General features: G+C 48.6%; 1 long non-coding RNA gene across 1 annotated transcript; it reads right to left on the bottom strand.

Annotated features, from left to right (window-relative positions):
• Positions 1-6,196: 6,196 nt before the first annotated feature.
• On the bottom strand, positions 6,197-6,702 carry LOC107980960. The gene is made up of 3 exons (XR_001729084.2): positions 6,618-6,702; positions 6,445-6,522; positions 6,197-6,372 (listed from the first exon to the last, which is right to left on the bottom strand). It is a non-coding gene; the product is annotated as an uncharacterized LOC107980960 (long non-coding RNA).
• Positions 6,703-9,388: the final 2,686 nt, after the last annotated feature.

Below are 9,388 nucleotides of genomic sequence, written 5' to 3'. Positions count from 1 at the left end.
CTCGAGTAGCGAAATCCAGAAAAAAAAACGAACAAGCGAAACTACATACCTCGAGACAAAAACGAGCTCGCGCGCGCGAGCTCTCGATCCACAAAGAGATGCTTGGGACCACACGCGATTCCTCTCCGTCGCCCTCTCTGTGTGTGTGTGTGTGTGTCTTGTACACATATTATAATGTATGCCTAGCCGTAAGAGGCTGGAGAACGGATTGCTTTAATTTTCCCGACGTCCCGCGTCAAATACATCACGTTATAGCCGCGCGGCGATAATGTATTGGCCACCTCTAAGGCGGCTTCTTTTTCTCTCTGCTCGCTCGACGAGCTGCGAGAGGCCCTGTCACGCCCATAGGTGATCCGGCGCCGTCTGCGCTCCTCTATACACCCCAAGCAGCGACAAAGGATCCGATCGACGATCCGCAGAGGGATTGAAATGTTTTCGGTACACAGCGTCGAATGTAGGCGGTACGATGTGGGAGCCCTTTTTATAATTTATTTTAACGTTAATTTTTCGGAACTTCCAAATACGGAAGCTAACGCTCCTCGTTTAATTAAGAGCTATATACTCAGCGCGCGTGTGCACAAGTGCCTCTTATACAGAGAGACACGAGTGGCTCTTCACTTTACACCTCCCAAGATCGCATGTACACTGCTTCTTTATACTCCGTGTCCCTCCTCTCTGGCTCCGTTATCTGTCGCACTTTGGGTGGCGGCGGAATCTCGCTTCTCGTTAGTCCCTAAAGGCTTGCGCGCTGCTGCAGAGAGATCCAGAGGCATCGATACCCGCCGCCGACGCTCGACCAACGAAAGTGAAGTGTGCTCCTTTGCATACAAGCTATGGGCTGCTTAAGGGTCCGAGAGAGGGGGACAATAATTAGGACGTTCCCTCGTTGTTGTTTAATTTTAAGGAAAATAATTTATTTTCCAAAGCCTTCGCGTGCGACAATGCGGCTCGAGGGAGTCCGGCCGCTCCTTTGTTCGATCGAGTCTTTAACCGAGTTTCACTTGTCATTGTCGTGTGTACGACCGGCCTTGACCAAAAGATAATAAAAATTTCCTCAGAGCGCAGTAAACCGCACGCACGCATCTGTAGCGCGCGGGGAAAAGCGCATCGCCGCCGGAAAAACAGCTCCGACTGGTACCCGCGCTTTGGGAAAGAGAAAAAAAATGCCTGTAATCCTCGTAGAATCGGTCAACGGGCCCGCAACAGTAGACTACACTCCTAATCCCATCCCACTTGGCACAGTCGCAAAGTGCCGGAACGGAACTGACGCCATCGGGGCCCGGGGAGATTTTTGTGAATGAAACCTCCCGTCGACGCCGCCGTTTTCTTTCTCCGGTGCGCTTCGTGTTTTTCATCCTGTGCTCTGATCCCTTTGTGCCGCTGGCTTTAGAAAAAGTGGAGAGGAGTCTGTTATTTCGGTTCGCCTGTGATGCTGGTACTGGATCTTAAGGGATTTCTAATTGGTTATAGATAACGTCGGCACTTTTTTGTGCAAAAAGGTTTTATGCACACCGCTGAAGGAACTCCACCCTTGGCTCAAAGGATTTTGACGACCGGACAGTGTCGCCGCCGTAAACCCTGGTCGATCGCCTGCGCAGATCGTAATCAAACAAGAGGCCCAATAAACCAGCGAAAATATTTACAGATCCTCTCACCGCGGCTTCATTTGCAGCCCATTTTATTCGAGATTTCCTTTTGCGACCCGATCGGCTCCCATCTCCGTTGCGTTTTCTCTTTCTTTCTCTCTCTCTCTCTCTCTCTCTCTCTCTCTTGCTCCAACAACGTCTTGCCGCCGCCGCCGCATCCTCTCGAGATTCTGAACGAACCGAAATTCCCATTCACAAATACGCTCTCTCTCTCTCTCTCTCTCTCTCTCTCTCTCTTGGCGTCGGCACAATGGGCCTAACTAACAGATTTCGTCGGCGGTAAAGGTAAGACACACACACAGACGCGGAGACAGAAAGAGAGAGAGAGAGAGAGAGAGAGAGAGAGAGAGAGAGAGAGAGAGGCAGGCTATCCGAGGGAAATCCGAGGATGACCTCGTGAGCCCAGCAGTGGCTTATACCCCTGGAATGCCTCTCTTCCTTTTGCTCTATCTCTCTTCGTCGCTGTGTCCTGACCCGTGTCTTACACACACGCGCGCGAACGTTCATTCTTCTTCCTTCCTCTTTTATTTTTTTCCTCGAGGGCTGCTGCTGCTGCCACGACAATCTGGCGCCACTTTTCGTGCTACCATATACCACCGGGCCACTTTTATCAAATGCACAGCCGCGCGTGAATGTGAACTTTTACGAGTGGTGTATATGGTTAACGACGCTGTTCGACAACGAGGTGATTCTCTTTTTTTTTGAAAATTGCCGCTGAAAGAGGTAGACGGGTAGAAGAGCGCACGAGTCTGTTTATGGTCGGGAGTTAACGCGGGGATCGTATAAAATTTACGACGTGGCCCGCAGCTCGATTTGTTGGACATGTGTAGGGACATGCGGAGACGCGCGCGCGCGAGTCTACTGCGCGCCGATCAAGGTCTATGAATTATTTATGCCTTGTTTTTCGACGCGCGCGAGTTATGTGCCGACTTTCGTTAATGACCTTTTTACCCTATGCTGGCCCGTAGGTCCGTCATTAATTAAAAAAAGGATTGAACTCGCGTTTGACACGATCCATTGCACTACTGTGATTTCGACGACGGAAAACAAAAAAAAAAACGAGGGCGTTAATACACAATCGTCGATATACCTGCAGCACTGCCCAGTACCCCGCCGTAGTAGGACCACCAGTTGAGTGTGAGAAATGTCCAGTCGAAATTTCGCACAAAATCACCTACATCTGACGGCGTTTCTCACCCCCGAAATCCAAGCCCTCGCATTGTCTCCTCGTCTCCCAAACTAGCCGCTCGTCCGCGAACGCTGTTATACCTAGACGCCACACACCACCCCCGAAACGCCCGGATTTGGCAACATTCTTTCACACGCTAAATGCGCAACAATGGGCTTGTTTGGCCTATGATTTAGGTGGGCTGCCGCTTCTTCACACACGTACACTGTCCCGTATCCATTTCTCCATCTCCGCCCTTATTTCTTCTTCTTCTTCTCCTCGTGTCGATCGACGACGCGCCCCACACACTACACGTGTATCGTCATTTATCTTTGAATATTTCGTCGTCGCTATGAGAAACTCGAACACGTCTTTTGTATTCCTGCCTGCCGTTCATCTCCGCGCTCTCCTACGGGATATGGCTTCTTTTTTTCTCCAGCCCTTCACTTTTGCCGTCTTTGGCGCTATCTTGATTGACGTAAATTACGAGGAAAATTATTCGGTCCGTCGTGTGAGACGGATCGTCATCTACATACTTCGTTATTAATAAGACTAATCTCAGAGCTGAAGGGTGAAAAATCGACAAGAGAAAGAGTGATTCACTCGCCAATTCAACGCGCATTCTTCGAAAATCAGCGCATAAGTCAAGCATGAAAGGAAGCGTCGCGATGTTAATCCCATTTAACGAGCATCCTTCGGCCCGAATTCATCATCAAAAGTAGCACCATCCCACGTATGCTATATAATACCATTGAAATTCAAATTCGATAATCCCCGGCGCCAAGATTCCATCCCGGAAGAGGTAACCCTCTCGAAAAATTCGCCGCTTCTTCTCCCCGGTGAACACGTAGACACACGCGCTGCCCTCACTCGACACGATTGGCCGAAGCGTCGCGCAATCCCGAGAGCGACACGCCTTCCAGGTTTCACGCGCGGCGCGCGCACGTAATCTGCCGCCAAATCGCGATTTCACGGCTCGGCTCTGCCGTGCTGGGGCTGCGGCCGTGTCTCGCGCGCTCTCGACAGCGGGCACCGGGCATATATCTCGCTTGCGAAATCTCTCCGAGGGCTAATGGGCTGTGGTGTCGAGCGAGGAGAAAGAACTGAATGAGACCGAGAGAGCGAGAGAGAGGACTGAATGGAGGGCTTTTTAGGGTTTTAGGCGTCGCGATAGAGCGATTTTTGCGGTTCGAATTTTTTTCCCGTAAACGCGAGGAAAAACATTCTCGAATATTACTCAACCTTCTCGTCGACACCTCGCAACCTATAGCGCGCTATGCAATTCAATTAATCAATCATAAAAGAAATCCCCGGCGCAGCTAAACGCGTCACAGCCAACATGACGTACGCAGCGAGCATTCATAGAACGCTCGGCTACAGCGAGCCAAGCTCGCGAATTTTTTCCTCAAAAATCCCCGAGCAATCCATCCTCTGCTCGCTCGGCCGACTCCGCGTATGCACACACGTGAACGTGCCTCGGCATACGACATGCTTGCTACGACAATCGTCGTCCGCGCGGCGCAATTTCCTCCGTCGTTCTCACGCTGCGGCGGCGAAAGCTCATTGACGCGCGAAAATTAAATTGCCCCGCCGCCGTGTTCGCGCGCGAAGCTGAGTTACGATTCGCGAGCGTAAAAATAATTGATTTATGCGCGTTAAGCTGATGCGCGCGAGTGTATGAGCACCAGCCGAGGGTTATTATGTCGTAATTCACGCTCTTTAGGCTCGTCGCCGCCTGTGTGCTCTCTGTCGATGACAATGTTTGAAGCGCCGCGCGCGAAGGCACAGAGGAAAAAGAGAGGTTTATGCCGATTCTTTTATTTTTTCTTTCCCCGTTTCGCAATTGATCACGCGCCGAAAATTCTTGAATGGAGCGGAAACACCTACAATTTTAGCCTCTTCGCCCATTGTTCCCGCAGTGGCGCGAGCCTAAGTCACTTTCATCAAAATCGCATCTGCGCGTAGGCGGAAAGAGGCCGTGTCGTGGTCCTCTCTCCCTTTTGTGGTAGTGCGTCGTTTTCCCTCCCATTGTCGCTCGCAGCTTTCCCTCCTCTTGTGCCCGACGAGTACAGGGAGACACTCTCAAAGTCAAGTGCCGACCGAAAAAATCGCAGCCAGGAGAAGAAAGGTATACGAGAAAAAAATGAGGAGGAGGAGAGCCGGACAACATAAAGGAGACTAGCTGCTGCTCCTTTTGCGCGTTCTTTAAAAAAAAGAAGAGAAATAAAGGTGAGCCGATCGGTAGATCACTCGAGTACACTTCCTGGGCCCCATTGTCGTGTAGCAGCAGCAGCAGCAGCGCCGTTCATTCATGCCGAGTTTTCTCGACCCCACACGGCGCCTTGGTTGCTGCAGGTATGTACGCGCGCGCAAGAGTGCGCGAGGTTTTTCTCGCTTTTGGGTTATTGTTCTTATTGTTCTTGGTCGTTGTCGCAGTAGGTCCGTGCGTGACAATTCTCTGAGTCTCTCGTCGTCAATGGATCCGCTCTTGACCGTTGGTTTGGCGCATTGTCCAGCTCGAGGACTTTGGCGCATTAAGTTCTTGTTTCTTCGGGGGCCCGGGGAGTGACCGGAAACGAGTTGAATTATTGTTAGAAACTCACCGGACGCTGGTAGGGGATGACGCCGCGTGCGTTGAAGATTTTCGAAATCATTTGCGCTACCTATATATAGCATACTCCGGAGGAAAAAAAATCGATCCAAGTTCACAATTAAGGGCGCGTGACACTGTTTTCCCAACACGCGAAAGTCACCCCAAAACGGCCCCTAGAGAAGAAAAAAATAATTATCAAACAAAGCGCCCCGAAAACCAGACACAAAGCCTCGAACAAAGCGAGAAGGAGAAGAAAAAAAGCAACCTCTCTCGCGGCCGCGCGCAGAGAGACTCAAAGGGGCGCGAGCCCAGTTCTCGCGCCAGCCATATATACATATACTCCAGGGTGGCCCCATATACGCGAACATACGTATATAACACGGCCTGCTCGCTGTTTGTTTGCCGCGCTCGTGTGCATCCGTGTCCGATCGTGTTTCACGAGCTTTCGGTATGCGTCCGTCCGACAACTCAATAGCGGTGCGTTATACGTCCGTATACGCGTGCGTGTGTGTCGAGAGAGAGAGAGAGAGAGAGAGAGAGAGAGAGAGAGAGAGAAATAAGAAATGTCGGGAGGGATGTCGCGGTTTAGTGTACGACACGGCCGGGGCATAGCTACTCAGGTAGTAGGCGCTGATGCTTGCGCCGGCGCAACACCCGCTTACGCCGACACGCTCGCGATGCTGCTGGTGTGCAGGAATTCCAATGGTCGCAGAAGTATTCCGTTTAGTATACTTTGCAAAGACTGAAAGTTTGAAGAATACGGTTGGACAATTTTTGGGCTCAGGATGATTTGAGATTTGTATAAGCGGGAGCTTTATTCATTTACTACAATTTGTTTTGAACTATTACTTTTTCCCTAAGCAGCCCCTTCCGTAATAACGTCTAGGCAATGGTTCTACCGTAGGCTTAAACTTCACGATTTTCACGTCGTCGGGCTCGTCTTCTGGAAAGCATTCGTTGAGTTTCTGAAATTCAAACAAAAGGATGTGGTGTTATTTCCATTGGAATTGAGAATCATTGCAATGTCATACACATACATCGCAGCGTTTAGCTTTTTCTTTCGTGGCACAGTAATCTTCTTTTAGGACGCATGAGGTCACGTAAGCATTTACGGACTGAAATATGCATTAAAATTCATAATTAATTTTGTCGTCCGATGGATAATTATAACATATGTTTACTCGAATAATATAGCGATTAATTTACTTACATTTGTTCAAAATGCAATGATAAAAGCAAATACGAACAGAAGTAGCGACGAGTTCATTTTTCCAGGTTACTTGACACGTTCCATTAAAGACTAAATGTATTCAGCACCTATATGTAGAGTCGTATTCAATTCGTCATACGGCAAGAGGTAATTAAAATTTTAATAGCTCACGAAACAGCTGCAATACAATAATAACTTTTTCTGAAAGATCTTTTGGAATAGCGCAGTGATTATAATTTTTTTTAACATATATATATAATAAAATTTGAACCTGAATGCAATAAATCATCATCATCATTATGTCACAAAAAAAGTTACACTTGATAAGAAAACGTAAACAGCTTTTTCATCCGCATCCTTAGCAGCTAGGAGGTGATCCGAAGCCGTTAAACAAACAATTCCTACCATAAAATCCAGGCACCAGCTCGCACACCTACCTCCGCGCTCGCGCGCGGCTTTTAACATCAGAGAAAATTAGCCGCTAAGCAGACACAAAACAATTAAAGAAAAAGTATCTCCTTGCAAACTATAACAAGGCGGGCCGCACACACTCCCTCCTCTTCTCGCATAAACCTTTTCTCTTATTGTGTATCCCTCGAGCTCTGGTCCTTCTCTTTCTCTCCTTCTAACGCTAATTGGCGCGCCCTCCCTGTAATTTCATTAAGGGGCCCACTCGGACTCGAGCATTTAGGGGGATAACTGCGCAGGATGCGATCGAGGCCACCTATAACCCTTGTTCGTGTGTGACTGTGTGTGTTGCTGTGCGCGCGCGCGCGTCTCGCAGTCGAAATATTTTTGAAGCTGCCGCCGCCGCCGCTGCTGCTGCAGACGAGGACAATTTTTCAAGGTTCGGCGGTGTGGTCGGCTCTTTAATTAGCTCCTGCTTATGAGGCCGTTTTCGAATTTTGTCTTCGCGGACTTGCACTCTGACCTTTAATAGCTCGTGAAATTGCTGCACGCGGCGACTTTGGAATTTCTCCGTTGTTAAACTCGGCGTCGGGTTTGTTTAACCGGCAGAGTGAGCACAATTAATTACTCCATAATTGATTGCAGCGACTCGAGAGCGGGAATGCAGGAACTATTCGAAATTTCGATCTCAATCGGTATGCGCAGTCGTGGACGGACTCGGGAGTATCGGTGATAATTGAGCAGGAAATGATCTCTGTTTCTGTTTGTCTAATTCCCAGAGAGATGCTTGTTTTACCATTATCGCGCTCATCACTGTCATTTATCACTTTCGAGATAAACAGAGAAGCCAGTCCGCTCGTGTAGAGATAATTGCGGCTATTCTCTCGAACGAATGTAAGCGCCACTTCAAAGGTACCACCGTGAGAGGCATCAGCTCTCTTGTGAGAGAGCACAAACGCTAAAATATTATGTCAAGGATAAATATTCGACACGACCCTCTCAAAATTGTTCGCCGGCAAAAAAGCGGCGCCGTATAAAAAAGGCGCGCGCCTGCAACCCGCTGCGCTCTACGGAATTACGTAATGTTTTTGCACGCGCATCGATCGCATTCGAACAGAAGGTTCCATTTTTCATAAAGGATTGGGGTTTAGCTTTGTAATATTTATAACAGGAAGACGTACGCAGTATCGAGATTCGTTATCTCGATTCCAACACCCGGAATATAAGCGTCGGACAGGAAAACTGGATGTGCAAGGCAATATAGGTTAAGGGCACTACGTGACGCTATGCAGCGTATAAGCGAGTTGAAGAAGAGCCTCGGGGACAGTCTTTCTAAAAGCCGACTTTCCCACCCTTGTTTTACGCACCTGAAAGTATAGTGAATTTAAAATTCTATGAGTTCGTTTTGTATTCACGAAATTATTCCGTCGGGCAATAAAAGACTCGATATTTCACGTCTGATTAACGTCGCACTTCCTCGACGACGACGGCGCCGTAGAGAAATGCTTTCACGGCGCCGCTTATATTAATTGCCATGACGTGATTTCGTGATGTAACGATTTCTATGTTTGTTTTTTTATACATTTGTTCGAGGCTTGTAAGAGCACAAGAGTCGATGTTGAGGTGGAACATGGAATCGCGTTATCTTCATGGTTCAGGTGATAAGGATCTCACAGTTCCACCAGAGGTTACACCAGTGTAGATCTTATCGAAGATCGGTAACCTTTGGCCGATCTTTTGTTTTCCAAATTAGATTCTAAAGCTTATAGCTTATCGATTTATTCGATTTGTCTGCACTAAAAATACTAATGCAACGATATAATAAATAACAATCTTAACAATTTTTATGTAGAAACTGCGGGATGAAGCACGAGTGGCCCAAGCAGCTAGCCCAACACATCTATGAGTAAGTGAAAAACAAAAACCAACATCTTTCTCGATGACTTTCCCTCCCAAAACGATACCACACACCTATCTACCGCTCACCGCGCGCAGCATTAATCACAGTTAATTTTCGAAAGTGTGATCTCGCGGCGCCTGTGAATCCGCCGCCGACAACTTGGGCGATCGGTTCCCGAAAACGTCGATTACCATACGCAGCGAATATAATATAGAAGCATACGCAACCCGCCTACCGTCGATTAATTCCCCGCGGCGCCGCGGCAAAAGTCAAAAACGCGTCGCGCGCGCTTATAATCCGTAGATTTACGAGGCGAGGATGAGAGCGAGAAAAGCGCGCGGGGTGACTTCTCTATTAAGGAGCAGACCCCCGCGGCGCGACGCTCCCAAGCATACGCCACCTTCGTGTGTCGGATCGTCCGAGGCGAGTATCGACTGTATAGTATGCGCGAGTGTGGATGTCC

Source organism: Nasonia vitripennis, chromosome 1 (genome assembly GCF_009193385.2).
Source record: "Nasonia vitripennis strain AsymCx chromosome 1, Nvit_psr_1.1, whole genome shotgun sequence".
Lineage (NCBI taxonomy): Eukaryota > Metazoa > Arthropoda > Insecta > Hymenoptera > Pteromalidae > Nasonia > Nasonia vitripennis.
Note: the sequence above shows the minus strand (reverse complement) of the source record. Positions and strands in the feature narration are given on the sequence as shown.